We start from the raw sequence: 17,903 nt of genomic DNA, 5'->3' as shown, positions 1-17,903 counted from the left end.
CCTGCGCCCCTCACCAGAAGGGTAATCTTGTCTGCTTTCAGCTCACCAACCCGACATCCCTGCTTACACACGCAGTGTCTGGCACAGCAGCTGTTTTATGTGGATGTAGGAAGGTTCCCTGGGCCTTCCAATTAGTCTGCCCAAGACAAGTTGCACTGAAACCCAGGGAATTAAGGTGCTCAAACCCCCAGGAGGCCTCACTTTGCATGGTCACACCTGTATTTCTTCACTAACCACTTCAGAAAAAAGGCTGAAGGCTGACTGTGCAATCGAGACTGAGCTATTTCTCTATCTATCTGAAGAAGAGAGCAAAATATCTTGAACGTTTTCTCCCTTTGCCACACACGCACACCAAGCAACATGGATTTACATGAGCCTGCACCGCACAACTCAGCCAAGCACATTAAGCTATCAGCACATCATCAAACCATCACAAACACTTCCCGCCTGCCTTTTCCCTGCTTCTCGTTATTTACCCTTCGCCAGGCAGCGGCAACCACAATCTGCAGCTTAACAGCTTGCACTACACTGAAGAGAAACCCCTGCACAAAGAAATGTAACCACAAAATTATGTCACTCGGTAGCAATTAGCTTTGTTTTCAATATACACAAACTTGGGGGCTGAGGAGGGATTAAAACGTAGCAGCAATTGTGCGGGGAAGCAGGTGAGTGACTTTGTGGCTTATGGGGGATCTATTACTTCTCTTGGGATGGATAAAGTCCATATTTCACCAAAGCAATTGCAAGTCCAAACACTCTGGCATACAGGGAAAACTAGTGATTTGTATCTGATATGAAACCACAGAACAAACAAGAGCAGCGTTACAGACTTTTGCCCTCATGCAATGCCTGACACGATTTTTTGAGCAGCTATTACATGTCTGAAAATTGACATATTACTGGTAGCAGCACAAAAGGCACCCTCTTTCAATAGCTGTTACTCAGCAATCAGTGTCCAACCCTTAATGTTTTCTTTTGTTGAAAAAAAAAATCAGAAAAACTAAAGTAAACCACAATCTGGTTCTGTGCCAACAATATTAACCAGCTTCTTTTAGAGCCTTTGAAGTTAGCAGGGGGCATCCAATCTTGTGGTGCAAGTAAAGAATGATACTTTAAGCGATTCCTTTTCATCCCTTTAACTTAATGAAAGATTAATAGCCTTGTTATTTTTGTTTCTGCTTTATTTTTTATATTCGGGGTGGGGGGAGAATTTTTGGCACTTGTTGAAACTGAAATGCTGCCTATAATGATTTTATGGATCAGTGAAGCGCTGAGTTGTTTGGGTGTTGGGTTGTTTTTTTTCCCTGTCTGTGAATCCTGTTTAACAATGCAAGGCACAAACAAAGTTACGTACTGTAAGTCCAAAAAAATAGCCATGCATATACTTTTGGGAAGTAGGTGGAAGAAGGTGGAAGGAAGCTTTTCGAGTGCACAGACCTAAAAGAAAAAGTAGTGAGGGGGGGCTTAGCAAATCTTTTCAGTCAAAGAGCTGAGGATTAGTTATAAAAATGTAATCCACTTCCTAGCTGAAGAAAGCAGCTTTATGTCGCTGCTGGCTGTGAAGATACAATGTGGGTTTTATAACCACCATTTATTTATATATTTTCAACCAAAGCCAACAAGACAGCATTCCTGGCTTGTCATTGTCATTCAGGGCGTAGGAGCTAGGTAGCTTTTATTGTGACTTTCTGTGTTCATTGCATGTCCCTTTTGGGGGGTGGAGAGGGACTGTAGGTCTCACAAATTTCTCCTAAAAATATTATTGCAGCCATTTATTCCCTCTGCTTCTGTATCCATATTTTCTGCGCTACATTGTGTAGTTATGTGTTACCATGTGTGCAACCCCATATAAAAAACGTAGGGAACCTCAGGAGAAGCGTGGTGTAATATTGTGCGACCCGCAAGAGTTTCATTTTGCCAGCTGAGGATCTGGCCAGTCACCTCCCCTAAGCTTGCACAGCAACTGGATGTGGCAGGGAGTTGCTGTTTTTAGTATTATACCTCAGACATTTGATTTTGAGCATGGGTAGGACCGATGTGGTGTGGCCCATGACAATTGAGCAAGACACCTGATCGTGCTCTAAATAAACCCATTATAATCACTACTTACAATGTGTTTGTTAACTTTGGATCTTGTATTCAAAAGCACTTTACACATAATAAACCTAGGGTAGAGTGTGCACATTCACTCAAGCTTAAGCAAATCAGAAGAAGAATATGTATTTTTACTTTCATTTAATGAAAGCAAAGTCATTAGTGTTTCACTTCCACCACCAAGGAAGAGGCAGCTTTACTCTGAGTAGACCTTTACTATAATATATTTATATATTTTATAAAATATAAATTACAGTAACATTATAGTATATTTATATATTATATATTATATAATTATAGTACAATCTATTTTTATATAGTATTTTATATAGGTATGTAGAATATATTAAATTATTATATTCAATAAATTACTCTCTCAGAATCATATAGAGATTTGTGATGGAGCCAGGACCTTATTCTAGATTTCCCATCTCCTAAGCCAGGGTTTTATCCATTTATCCAGCATAAAGTTTCATTCAGAATTTCACATTAGCATTACAGTTAATGAGATCTCTGCAGCCTCTTATAGCAAATATTTATAACATTGCTAAATTTTGTTACAATTCTTTGGTAGTCTGTTTTTCCTCAAATTTCCTGTTTAACCTGGTCCTAAATTTTGCATCTGATGTCCCCTATAATTCTTCAGGTAGTTGCAAAAGACAGTGAATCAAATACATTAATACAATTACTGCAAGCAGTGAGTGAACTCCTTTCAACATAAATTGTCCCTCAGTGTCTGACAGAGAAAAAGGATGGAATCCAGCATTTTGAAGGGGAAGTACTAAGCATTGTGATGTATGTTAGCAAAGAGATTGCAGCAATGCAGTTGTGGATATCACGTGCGCAGCTTAGCTAAGCTTGCAATCCAAGTTCTTTATATGAGCTAGCCCTAAGGTTGGCAGTTCCACTGAGCCAGCCTACCTCCCTGACATGTAACTGTCCTGACAGGCAGAGTATTACATGCTTTAAAAGTTGTCTTCATCAGAATTCAGAGGAAAGATGGTCCCAATGTACAAAATAAAACACATCACTGCTCTTGATAACTTGTCTGTTTCAAACAAGAAATCACAGTAGTGTAATACTGTAAAAATTAAACAGAATTTTTCTGCTATTATACCAAACAGCCTACTTAATAAATGGGTAATGAAAAAGAATAATTTATTACAGCTTGTGAATTTTGACAGTTCTAAAAAGATGTTCTTAGAGTTTCCCCAAAGGGAGAAGAAGGATGTTTCTTCCTTAACACATTGGCGTTAGATGTAATTTCTCTGTCTGTAGAATTTTGCTCCTGCCTGGTAGAAGGGATTAGATTTTTTTTTCTTACATCATAACCTATTTTAAGCAATTATAATCTATGAGTAATAAATCATTTTCATTCACCTCTCATGGGGAGAGAAAAGATGTGAGAGAGCGTTCTGGAGTTTTAATTTATATCAATGTTTGCATTACTATTAAATGAATTAAATGGGTTCTACAAATGTTCTCTCATAGATCTGCAATAAATTATGGAGCATCTCAACCTAAGACATTTAATTGTCTCTTTTACCAGCTTTTTGTTTTGCTTTGTTTATTTTTTTAAACTGGATAGCACAAACAGTTATAAAACACACTGAAAAACTCAAAAGACTCTTGGGTATTGCAATATAGGACATAACTTCAATCATTATAAACATTGCATACCCATTTGAATTGCAGGAATTTGCAGAGACCCAGGTTCTGCCTCGGAAGCAGTATAACCTCGGCAAGTACTGACACCAGTATAAGCAGTTCCAAGGGAGACCATTTCTAAAACAAATCACTGACCCTGGCAAAATCAATTGGGATTTTTCATCCATGGTTTATTCCTAGCTTATCTTCTGATGGCATGGCATAATTGTTACAAAGGTATATCTTTTAAATGGCAAGAGACAGTAACTAAACTAATCTGACTAAACACGTGAAGGTAGAACTGGGGTAAAACATACATTAAGGGGAATAAATACTTGAATTTACATTTCACTTTCTTGTTGGGCTTTTGAAGGAACCTAGAACACAGGTACAGGGGTTCCATAAGAGCTCCAGAATTTTACTTAGAGCACATTGAAGATGATGGGACTAACCTTATCAGACAAAGCATCGGTACTGTCTTCTGCTTCTGACTAAGGTCAACAGCAGATGTTTCCTAGGAAATTACAAGAAATCACATGCCGAACAAAACTGGTATTATTGCTGATAGAAGATTACCAGTGTCATGCATGTATTATGAAGCAAGCCCTTTTAAAGTTTTTTATTTCAACCTATTTAACAGAACATTAGAGATTTTTGTTCACTTCCCCTTACTCCCTCAAAGTTTTTAGTGTCATTTATGTATCTATTCCAAGGGATAATTGTTCTTGCAGTATAGTGAAGTGTTTTACTTCCCTTCATTTACTCTCTTTCCAATATAGTAGAAATTCTGTTTTGCTCTCACCAAACCATGTAATACAAAGCTAATGTTTTAACATTATCATTAGGCCAAATAAATCAATTAACCTATTTTAAGGAATGAAAACCTAGCACTTAAGTCTACATACTCAAAAAAAAAAAAGATATGTCCTATTTATGTCCATTTTTACCCTTTGAAATGATTCATCTTTGAAGAAGGAACAATTTGACAGAGAATTAAACTGATAACCTCAGAAATATTTCCTTAGTTCCATTTGCAGTCTCTGTCCAAAACATCCTATTTTTTTCAACTTTTCAGAACTTCTTTGTACCAAACTGTAGTCACTATTTAACATGATTACTTTTGAACAGCTGAATAATTTCTCTTCAAGTCTTTTTTAGCATGTGACTTTATTGAAGGTTTTACTTTGCTTGATTATTGGATTTTCTTTATCTGCCACTGCAACACAAATCTTTATACTGAACAGGTTTTGTACAGGAAAACAAAATAATTTGATTTCAGAACAACCATTTTAAATGGTCAGTCTGACGCAGAAGAGCTACTTAATCATTACAGAATTTACATGTACACTAACATGAAGCAAAACCCATTGTAAAGCTCATCACACTTAATTACACCAAAATTCACAGTTTTCCATTTCAGTTCTAAGTTTATAAAATATCAACGTGAATTAGCAAAGTTAAAAAAAATAAAACTGAGAGCAAATGACTGAATTTCCTGCTTTGCAACAGGACAAATTAGCCCAGGCGGAGCCAGGTGCTGCTGGAGCTAGTCAACTTCCAGTACCTGAGAAAATTTTTCAAAATTCCTTAGATCTTTCTACCATACATTTCAGTGTGCAATGTTTTCTGATTGACTTGAATGAAAGGCTCCATGGAAAGCCCTTAGGAAGACCCAGATGTTCAAGGAAGCCCTCCTATTAAGGAACTCCTGCAATTGAGATGTAATTGAACATCGGTTCCAGTTTTTGTCACATTGCACTAGTTTGGGATTTGCACATTGCTATCTATAGGATGAGCACTTTAAAAAAACCCCACTTTTTTCATGGACCAGCAGCAGGGCTACTTTAACCACAATGAAGCACAACGAAGGTAGAAGAGAACTATTTGTCATTCATTATTGCAGTTTATTATGCCCCTGATATGCAATGGCAAAGCCTTTATGAAGAAAGGTTCTGACGAAATATTGCTGTTGAGGTTAAGTAGACAACTGCCCTTCAAAACTGCATGTTTCAGAAATTCTCATTCTGTTTTTTATAACTCATATATAGTCGTTCCCCCCAAATAATCTAAACAAAATTCCTCTGATCCTAGGTAATATTAGACAACAGAGCCTAAGCAGCTGATGTACTTTATGGTATTATGTGAATCTGTGCAGAACATGGTATTTAGATTGTAGAGCTGTTGACAAAAGACTGATACTGTTCAGGCAACCATGGCCCACATGTCAGGCTTTTGTAGTTCCGCTCCATCAGAATAAGCATCTTGGGAAAGCTCATAGAGGGAAGTTGATTGCTCCCTTCACACAGATAAATAATTCTTATTTCCTGAATTTGAAAATCAAGCAAGTGTATCTTGTTTTGGGATGCTCTCACAAACACTGCTGCAAGTACTGTAACAACATTTTCTCTATGCTGGCCAGAATTTAGGGTTCCTTTCCATTTTCAATGGTTGATTCTATAAAACCTAAATGTAAAAATACTATCACAATAGTAAGCAAGACTTATACCAAATTTTTCAAGCTTACAATGATTTTCAGACATTGAGTTGGCACAGTCCTGATGTAAATGATTTACCAGATTTACAGATTTACCTGCTGAAAGCCTGGGCACAGCTTTAATCAATGACAGCCTCATGAACACTGAGCCTTGGGGAATGCAAGGAGGAGCCATCTCTGCTAGCTCTCCTGCCCCTTCAAGCCAAAACTCCTCACTATTTTTTGGTCTCTTCCTAGCAGAGATCACATTTAACACTGCAATTTCTTTCTGCAGTGTTTTTTGTCATTAGTGCCCTGTGTAAAGATATGGTTAGTTTAGACAAGTAAACCGCATTAATGAAATTTGCCTGGTATGCCCTTTCAACATTAATATCCACAGTTTATAGATGGACAAACACAGGCAGAGAGGTTAAATCATTTCCATAAAGCCTGAGCCAATGTCTGTCTGGAATTAGAAAATTTGCTAGTACCTGTAGTTATCTCATTCTGTGAATGAAATACCCGCCAGTGCTGATGTGTGATGTCTTTATGTACTCACTAACGGTTAAGATGAATTTTACCCAACACATGCAATGCATTTAAAAACATGCTTAATTTTATTTGAAAATTAAGCATTTGTTTTGCACTTTGCTGAATCAGTCCTCAAATGAATAAAGACAGATTACATTCTCAACCTCTCTTCCATTCATTCTTAATGTACAAGTGCAGTGCATTATTGTTCCAGTTCCAGCGTAAAGGATATACTCATTTGGATCTACAGCAAACATCTATAAATGGAAAAGCCAGAGAACGGGTGGGTTGTGGGGTTTTTTGTTTGTTAGTTTAACCAAATGTGACGCTGCCTTGTAGATATACATTCCCAAAGCTGGCAACGGCATTTGGTTCCATTTCAGTGTCACATTAGTCTGGATATACCTCTTCAGTGGGTTATTTTTTACTGTCAAATTGAGGGGGAGGGAAGGAGACCTAAGGATTTTGAAGAAAGCAAGCAAGAACATACGTTATCAGAAAAAAAAAAGTGATACCAAGGACATAAGGACATAAATATGTAGCATATGATTGAATTAGGAGCAGCTGATCCACATCCAGGCAGATTCATGGAGCCATCATGAATGTTCTTAATAATGCAATTCCATCTAGACTATGTTATTAGTTCAGTAGAGATTTTACCCCCAGAGCATCTGCAGACTTTGATTTGGATCCAGGGAATTGCTTAGCAGATGGAAAATTTTAGAAGCTGAATGGGAATTTTGTGTTATGTAATTTTCTCATCTTGATGAATGGGAGAGTTAGACATGTGACTTCAGTTAGCACTGATGGAAGTCACCCTTGCATTAGGATGTATAGAAAGGAGAATGCACCCTCAAGATCTTGATATGTGCTAGCTTGAGCATATTATCTATGTGTATGCTACAAAGAACAGTAATGAGTTCAGTAGTGGTATGAAGTTTCATGAAATTGTCTGAGATTTTTAAGCATGCGTTTAATTTAAGCATCAACAGAGTTAAACAGAAACTGTTTAGTGCAGTCAATATAGGTAGCAACATTTAACAAGGCTGCCTTAACTGCCTCTTTTGTTAACTGTTGATTGAGCTGAAGTCTTCATTGCTGAGTAGCTGATTATGGCCATTACATGAGATGAAATGTTTTAGTCTTTTATAAGGATGGACTTAAGGAAAAAAGAATGTTTTGCTCAAAAAAAAAGTTGGGTTTATATTTTTTCTGAGAAGCTCATATTACTTCGGGTTTATAATAAAAATATGAAGGAGGGACATATGTTTTTTGAAAGAATTTCATTAAGAATACAAATTTGACAGTTCAGTGGAAATTTTGCTGAGTGCTAACTGTCCAAAAAGCCTGTATGTGCACAGATTTAATCTGGAAATTAAGATCTCCACAGAGCTTATGGATACCTACATCATATTGTCAAACAAACCGAGAAGAATTTTGGGGGACTAATCTCTCCTAGTTAGTAGGATGACTGTGGTGGCAGGCACTAGGAATCAACATGGAGACAATACTTTCTATAACCTCAGTGCTTCTTCAGAGGCCTGCCTGAATTCCATGTAACAGGACAGGAAAAAAAAGATGAAAATTGCTAAGGTAATAAGAAATTATGGCCTTAATTCTGACACTTTCTCACTTCTGAAGGTTTAACTTTTCAACCAGAACATTCTTTTAATTTGCTAGCTTCTTATTATGGCTAGCTCTGGTTAGGAAGCTGTATTGCCCAGTAAGGATGCTCACATATTGCTTGTTCAAAAGTGGACACATCCCTGTCAACCTTAACTTCTTTTGAGATTTTGGCCTAAAGTTGATGAATTAACTTTACTGTGAGATGAACCATTTTTGTAAGATGTTGGCAGTAAAAGAGTTTATCTGGAGAAAAAAGCCCTTCTGTATTCAGTCTAAGTTACAAACAAAAGCATGCATGGTTTTTTGGATAGCTCCGTCTTTAGCGCACACAGGCTGTAGGTCTAAGTTTTAAGTCTCACAGTGTCTCCTGCTCTAACCCACTGTTTGTCACTGTGTCTTTGCCAGAGATAACTGACCTCTCCACTGAGCTGACAAAATAGTTCCTACTCAGCTTCAGGCCAATTAGCCAGGAGAATTTAGGCAGTTTAAATAGGGGGCTGAGGTTATCCACCTGGAACAGATATCGCCTGTGGCCCCACAAAACATTGCCAGCATAATGGTAGGACTCAGCTTGTGCTACCTAAGATTTTGAACTAGTACAGTTGTATTGGGGAACTATTTATGAGGACTATGTATGACTAGAGGACCACTTACGACTTGTAGTTCGTACATGTGACATAAGGATCCATGAAGAGCACAACGGCAGATCTTCATTTGCTTGTTTCTGGCATTGATAGGAAAAACCCTGTGCATTCTATATCCTGTCCTGATGTATAAATTTCTGACGTGGGTCATCAATTAGCACTAATTTTGTATTCAAAGGAAGAGTAAGGATGTTCCTGTTTTTCTAGAGGGGGTGAAAAATCATGTTTCTCTGAGCTTAGCTTTAATATCTCTGCATCCTCATTCTCTATTTCAAAAGCAAAGCTGATGCCATGAGGCACTGCAGGAATTTGGAAAATATGCTTTGCTTTTGAAACAGAAGCTTCAAATCCACTTTAAATCCCATATAAAAGTTAGTCCAAGAAAGTCAATGAATGGATCATGATCAAAGTCTCTTTATTGAATTTTCTAACAGCTTCCAACAAAATATGTTTTAAAAGGAACTGACTGCATCAAGTGCTTTCCAGAAAGCTGAAATGATAACTCTCAGTTCATGATAGCTGAGAGAAGTAAGAGATGAAACCTCAGTGCCTACATAGCATATGGGTTGTCTTATATGAGTTGCCAAACAGTTCTGAATTCCAAAATATTCTGCGGGAAATTTATCATTTCAACTTTCAACAAAGAAATGGAAACATTGTGTTTCTTAGGGACTTCTGCCAACCAAAAATACTCAGAATGTATGGTACAGAATACTTTGACTTACCTCTGCTGTGCTATCACTAAGCAACACTTTGCTTATGAAGAAAGGTACTGGTCCTTAAATTTATTTAATCTAATTGCTCATTTTGAGCATTTTACATGTGATCCCTCATTGCTTCTTTCCTTCTGCACAGAAGGACACATTTGAATACAAAATGCTTAGAATGATCAGGATGGAAGTATCTAAAAACTAGTTTGCTCCACAGTGATTGCTCTATGTACAAAGCAAAGGAGAATCAACTATGATGCTACAAGTAGCCAAATGCATAGCTAGTTACTGAGCAAACATTTTAGTCTAAAATTTTCCTAAAAAGCCTTAGGATAAAATACTTCTGCAGTATGTGGCTTTTGTGATCCATTTGACAGGGTCCTGTACCTTTTACAGGACAGCTGGAAAAAAAACACAAAGCAAATAAAAAGCCCAAATAAAAATTTTTACCTGTTGAATTTTGCATATTCAGGCCCAGTGATAGAATATTAGTGTCACACATATTTTTTCAGGACTTGTTAACTGCAAAGAAAAAAAGATTTATTCCTGAAAGTTTCCATGCAGAGAACTATCAGTTTAAATTGGAATTAGGTTCATTAAGGGCTTGTGGAGTCATATACATTTAGTTTAATAATTGCAGTTTCACGAAGTTTATTTATTTAGTAGGATACTTGCACACGGCTGGTTGTAGTGAAGTTTCATTTTTTTGTTGCCTTTGTACTGACATGGGAAGGGTCAAATTTTTGTCTTTTGCAGACAACTTTGATCCTGTGAGTAACAAGGCAAAACACTGTAGTCTACTAAAGAGGTTGTGCTTATCAGGAAGCCTCAGGAAACAATTCCAAAAACTGCTGTCATGACAGGGCACACAAGCATTGCTAAAGTCATTACAACCTAAACCACCTCAGAAGATACAGCCAAAGGTTAAAGCAATGGTGTGGAATACATAGACATCACTGTAAAATGATAGATATTTATATTTACCTGTACAGAAACTGAAAATAGTAAGATAAAATAGAGTGAGATGGTTGAGATTGTTTGTTATAAGACCCCTCCTAAGGTATTGGGTTGAAATATTCAAGGGCCAGCTATGGTTTTCTAGTACCTGGAATCTGGCTGTGGGTCACTCTGTAAAATGGGTAATGCTCCACAGCTCCCACTGTGACATAAATCTGTGAGTTGACTGTCAAATGAGTTTTCACGGATTTTTTGTATCGTGGCTATGAACACAAATACTGATACCTTTCTTCATATAGAGTACTACCTCCAATAACGTTTTTGTAGCATTCAACAGGATGCTTCATAATGTTAACCAATAACAGCAAGGGTGCCAGAATCCAGCCTTTAATCTTTTGTTGAGTCATTGCTAAGGTGAATAATTTACTATGAGGACAGAAAGTTGAGCAGTGATAGAAGGAATTTGCTGAATTATGATTTCTGGTTCCTTTCTGCAAGTCTCTGCCAATAAAAATTCTAAATGCTGAGTTAGACAAAGTTAGGTTCAATTTGTTGTTTCAAGCCTGTTGTGCTTACAGCATTTTCCTGCATTTAAATACCAATCTAGGAACTCTACTGCACAACAAGTCTCATAATAAGCATTCACCAAAAAAATCACCTTCAGAAGGTATGGCCCAATGTATGTGAAAGTTTCCCTGTGTTTAAATCATGTCTGTAGCTTCACAGGGGATTGAAAATACTCATCTCTTAACTGGCACTTTACATTTCTTGGTGTTTAACAGTAATGCCTCAGTTTCTCCGAATGTTGCCTATCTGTTCCTCAAAGATAGCAGAAAACAGGTAATTCTATTTGTGAAGTGCAATATTGTGCTAAAATGGAAGATATTATGGAAATGTGAAACATTTTTAGCACTAGATTCAGGGAGAAGCTATTTGTCTGTTAGGCTCAGAAGAGCCTCTGTTGTTTTGTCTTGAGCAGTCTGGCCCCCCTTGTACAACATAACACCTAGAGTGGGGGGTTGAGAATTGGAGGGGCAGCTGGATACCAGTGAGGAAGAGAGAAGGATGTTGAGGGAGAAAGGCTGGTCAAGGGAAAATGTTTATGGAAAATTCGTGAGAGATTAGTATTGGTGCACTGGCAGGAGAACATGTCAGGTAACAGAGAAAACACGGGGAGAGAAATACTGTGGGTCAGGAACAGTCTTCCAGTATAAATTCCAACCAGTATGGATATTCTTGACCACACTTCAAACAAGTTTTAATTTCAGATTGTTTCAGCAATTGAGTTTATCTCCCATTTAATTTTCTATTGTCCCTAGATTTATGTCCTGCCCTGTGTACAACCATCTGTTCCTTGGTTTTTGGAACTCTAACAAAATTTGATACAAAAAATAATGTTTACCTTTAAATCATTTTCCATGTAGCCCTCTTTTCTTCTGTGTATTTTGTGTTAACTTCAATAGTTGAGCGCCCTGCGTTTTTAGCTACCACCTCATAGCCCTGACCTATAGCTTTCCCCATATTGTATATAACCACAGAGAGGACTCTGATGTTAAATACAAAAGAGAAATAGGAGTGTTGTAAGGTCATATGCTTCTTGCATAAGGGATTTCAAAGGAAGCAATTGTTTAAAGGACTGCAAGATGACAGAAAATAATCTGTGTAATCCAACAATCAAAACCTGTATTCATTAGCACAGGGAACTTTGTTGGGTGCCTCAGAAAATGGAAAGGTGAGTAGTCAAACTGAGAGCAGCTCTTTAATTTCCCACATTTCAAGGCGCAAAGAATAGGCTCTGTGTGTTTGGACTATTGTAGTTTTGACTTTCATATTTCTAAACCTCAGGATTTAGATCTGAATCTTGAAAGTGATTCAGACTTTCGCCAGTTCTCCTGTCCTCAGCTGAAATACAATGTCGAGTTTTTTTGAAATAATTGTGCAGCTATGACCATTCCTTCAATAAGGCATTTTCTACATGAGCAGAATTCTTTGAAGTGCAGAGCCATGAAGATGGTGAGGGCCAAAGGTGAAAGCTGTGCAATAGAAGTGTACATTCCAGTCAGAGAACGGGTTGGAGGGGTGAAGGAATTAGTCTATTGATATTCAGTGCTTTGACCTGCTAACAATAACTGTGGCGCAGGGGTTACAACAGCGGCACATCCCTACATTGTGTATCAGTGAAGAGAGACAGACCTTATCTGCTTTAGTTCGCTTCGGAGGAAAAATCAGCAGCGCTTTTGCCATGTGGTCACCAGTCGCTGCTACTGGGGAGAACGGCGAAAAAATTGTTCATAATTCCTCCAACGTTGCATTGGGTCTAATAATAAGTCAGCTACTTATTTGCAATATGACGGGCATTTTTCAAAATGTGATGCTGGGAAAGAGAATATAAATTAATAGGGTATTCTGTGCTGGATTTTAAAGGGCATATAGACGAAGGAAAGCAACTCCCTGCTGCTTTTTTCCCCTTTAAGATAAAAAAAAAAATCCTCTTTTTCACTTTGAAAGTATTTTTTCTAAAAAATAATCAAAGCAACACCAACAATTTTTTGACACCAGAGAATACTTTTCCCTTGGTATACAGCACATTTATAACACAGCTCAGCTAGCCCTGTGGGTAAAATTTTGTGCTGGGGATCTGCAATTTTACTGACACAAACCCAACAAGATTTAGCCCATACAGTGGAAATGGCACTAGCCAGTTGACATTTAGCTAGCAAGGCAAGCTGGGCTCTGCCTCTAGTTCTGCCTCCAATCTCTACCTCTAGCAATCACTTCCCAAATCTCTGGTTTTGCTTTGTCTCCTGCCATTTGTCACTACATTGGCAAGCATGGCATATCAGCTAGACACTAGCATCGTGCATATAATAATATAGTAGAGTATTATGTAACATGAAGCACAAAGGAGATTCTGTTTCTTCTTAGGACTGCAAAATCTAGACATGTAGGTAACTTGATTATATCACCCAGTTCATTTTTTTGACCAATGTAGGACTGTTTTCAGGCTCTGGTCTGGCTTCTTTTTCACAAATTCAGACTGGAAACTCTTTTTCCCCCCATATAAAATAAATCTTGAGCTTAGTATTCTACCCTACCTACTAAACCCTCCTCCACAGCTGCCAGCCCACAGAAGTCACAGGCCTAAGATCAATGGGCTGTCCGGACTGCTCGCTCCTCAGGGACAGAAGTGCTCAGTTGCTACTGGCCGGGGCTCCCAGGTTTGGCAGTTAAATACCCTGCCATTTTATTAAAAGGCAGGCAGGCAGCAGCCACAGCACTGTAAGAAATAGCCTGGTGAATGCAAATTATACTCATTCCCAAGGATTTTGAAAAGAAGATGAAAAAGGGCAACAAGGTGCCAACACTCTGGAAAAACGTTTTAGCTCTGTGGCAGTGCTCCCAAGGCACACTGGGGAGATGAAGTCCTGTTATTTCTTAAGAATAAATAGTATCCTTTATCTCTAGAAGCTGGTCAGAGACGAAGCAGTGACTCAGAGACCTGGTTGGTACTTTATCTATTGAGTCATTCTGCACTTTATTAACTTGCTTCTCAACAAATGTCTGAAAACCCCAGGCCAGAAAACTGTGTAGTGTCTTTTGTTTAACATATTCAAGAAGCAGCTTCATAATGGAGACCCAAAGGACAGAGAGATCACCTTAATTTTATATGTGCTTATTCAAAGGCTGCTTCAGTCAGAAGGAAAGGTATTTGAGTAAGAATAGCATTCAGCGTGCTTGTAATTGCAGGTGAAGTGCCATCTGGGCAGTAACCAGCCCAATCTCTAACGCAAAGCCAACTGCAATGCTGACTGCAAAGCTACTGTAAAAACCTGCTCCCAAGCAAATAAGAACCGATAACAGGTTTTCATTCAAAATGGAGATTTTAATCCAGCCAGTGTTGATTTGAATCATACATTAAAATAAAGCAAGCCTTACAAGCCCCTCATTAATAAGTGAGTGAACTGATACGCTGAGCTAGCAAACTGTGAGCTGTTTGAATGGCTGGTGTGGAGCATTCAGCCCAGCCTGTACAAGCAGTTTTCTTCAGAAGATCATAAAACCAATCATTTCAATAATCATTTTGATATATTGCTGCAACCACATCTCTCTTTGCAGGGCCACTGACAGAATGGAAGTTAGCTACAGGCACTGGTGGCTCTTCAGCATGCAACGCTGTGGGAGTGCTCACAAAAAAATCACAGGCTTTGCCCAATGTGGCATTTTGTTACTTTACCCTGAGGTGAACTTCAGAGAGGTAATTTAGGAGGAGAAACACTCCTGAACTGTTTGAGTAGGGCTCTGATATGCCAAAGGCTATCTCCAGTTAGTTAGGTAGACCCTGCTTTACAAAAGACTAGAGTTGATTCAATTCTTGTTAGCATTTTCAATTTCAAGCCTAATTACAGATTTTGAATAGTTTTGAATTTATTTTTATTTTAAATAAAAACAAAGTTGACATAGTGGTCGATATATTAACCCTGGACTTGTAAAAGCTATATGCAAATTCCTGCTCTTCCCAGACCTCTTGTGTGACCCTGGGTAAGTCATTTCACACTACCCTGCCTCAGTTTCCCATTTATGTAATGGAGATAAAATTATTTGTCTAACTCCTAGGGAGATAGTGAACACGATGATCCGACAAATCTCAGTCTATTTGAATTATTGTCTTTTGCGTTACTGTAGTGCTGAGGGCGTGTCATCAGGATTCCACAAAGGGAGGTTTTACACAAAACATAAGAAAATGAGGGACTTCATCTCAGAGAGCTGCGTTTGAAATAAGACGTGGATACAGATAGATGGGAGAGTCCAGCAAAATAATGACACATTATTAATCATTATGACAGGTTGTAAACTTCAAACACCAGCAGCCAAATAGTTAAAATTGTAAGTTTTCAGTGCTGTAATGTAAGGGTGTACCATGAATATTTAAGAGATGCCTCTCTCAAGAATGAAGGCCAGTGTGGGAGATAACACAAAGGTGTTTGAACAATTAGGTTGATTAGTTAAAGCTTAGATATTTTCCTACATATGCAGAATAAACAACTAGCACACCAGTGGGAGACAGTGAGCAGAACACATCAGTCAAATGTGGCTTCTAATACAGTCACGTTTTCAGCTCTGCTATTATCCTTTCATGAAAGTTATTAACAGAGATTTGTTATGAAGCTACTGTTGTGAGCACTGTCCAGCCCAGCATGCTCGGCTAGTGGTCAGCTAATGGTGTGAATGAAGTGTGAGAGGAGAAGCCACATCTTTTTCTCAGCTGCCCCTGTTTTACTTCCCCCTCCCAACCCCATACTGAATTTCTAGTGGTTTTCTTTAATTTCACATGTTGAAAAGACTGAGTGATCCTTTTCCTCAGATGGTCTTTCTAGAACCCCCAACAGAGTGTGAATAATTATTCCCACTCTGTTGGGGCTTTGATAAGACTCTTATGGCTGCCTTTTGCTCAGCCTCTCAGCCTTTGTTCCTGCTAAAGTTATTTTCTTTCTTAAGAAATGAAAAAAAAAAAAGGTAAAAACTGTAACACGATCAAGCGAAATTGCAATTTTAATAATAGTAATAACAATAAAAATGTTGACTTGAAAACTATAAATGCTTGGTCAAATCCCTCTGGTAAGTGTGTAATCATCATGTATTTACTTCTATTTTTAAAGAGAGCACAATTCAGAAAAAGAATAAAAAGAATTGACTGGAAAGGAGTTTGAGAGATGTCTGAATATGAACTCTGACTTGTGTCTGGAAGCAGTGACCTGGCCATCTAGTTTAGACTGAATACAGCCTGTAATATTTAATGGATGTCACAGGTTTGGAAGTTTTTGCAGCCTTGTTGCGATTATTGAGAAACAAACATATTTAGAAACATATGTGAATAAACTGGGAGGCCCTATGATATAGGAATCAAAGCACATAGCTGCCTTCTGTTCCCCATAGAAAAAAGGCATAGAAGGTGTTACTGTTGACTAAACAAAAAGCTTTTTCTGAACGTATGTATGCTCTGATGCTCACGGGACTCAGGAAAGACGTTAATCCTAAATTCAAACATCCCTTCAAACACTGATTAGCTATCTTAATACAAAGGACCACACATTACAAAGGAGACCATTTTAACCTTTCTACCTCAGTTCATGTTCTACCAAACAAACAGGCCAAACTCTGTTCGCTGGTACTGTAACTGCAATCTGAGGTAATTCAATAAGGCTTATCCAGGTGTAACTCTAGGCACATTGCAGCCTAATGCACACACACACAATGACAGAAGGATAAAAGGAGGAATAGAAAATAGGTTATTCCAGACTTTTCAAAAGCAACCTGTAGTTGATATTTGGGTCTATTATTAAAATTAAATATACCTGAAGCCTATAGGTTTCCACAGCCATCTTATTTTAGGCATTGCAGTGCTGGGTAACGGCATGAGATCAAAGTAATAGTACATACAGATATATTGGCGTTTTGAGATTGGAAGATAAATAATTCATACATTGAAAACAGAGTTGGGTTGGGGATATTATAGATTAATTCCATCTCATACTTTTTTTCCTCCCCCTCCCCCCCCTTTTTTTTTGCTAGTGGGAGACCTACTGCCCTTGTCCCTTTCTTCTGATTTCTGAATCTGCCACAGGCACTGTTAGAATTACAGCAGTGATAAGAAAAAATCAGGCGTGGGATTTGAATTAATGCTTTTAGACAAATCTCCATTCCATCTCTAATTCTAATGCTAATTACATTTGCAGATCAAAGCCTGTTCGTTAAAGTTTTGCTTTTGAATACATGTAAAGATTTTACTTTTTTGTTTGATTTTTTTTCCATTTTTGGATAAATGCTTCTTCCAGTAGAGAAGAGATGTTCCTAAAATATCCCTTTGGAACAGCACAGCTTTGGTTCTCTGTTTTCCTTTCTTTGAATCTTTTGTATGCATTGGGTACAGCATTGTTCTGTTACTGTATAGGCAATCCATCTCTCTGACTTAGTTGGTTTCTGTTTAGAAAAAGCCAGTGATAACTTAATAAGTGAGTGCAAATAATTGCAAATATGTTTAACTGTATGCTCAGCATTGCCAACTGCAGGTATTCAAAATTTGTATTAGCTTCAATAAGATTATGAGATTACAGAGAAGAGATTTAAAATATATATATATTGACAATTGAGTTATTTTTATTTTCCCTCTGACACTCAGGTTTGTGTGATTTACACTTGCCATCTGCTTCTATAACTAGGAGG

Source organism: Buteo buteo, chromosome 11, assembly GCF_964188355.1.
Source record: "Buteo buteo chromosome 11, bButBut1.hap1.1, whole genome shotgun sequence".
NCBI classification, from domain to species: Eukaryota; Metazoa; Chordata; class Aves; order Accipitriformes; family Accipitridae; genus Buteo; species Buteo buteo.
Note: the sequence above shows the minus strand (reverse complement) of the source record.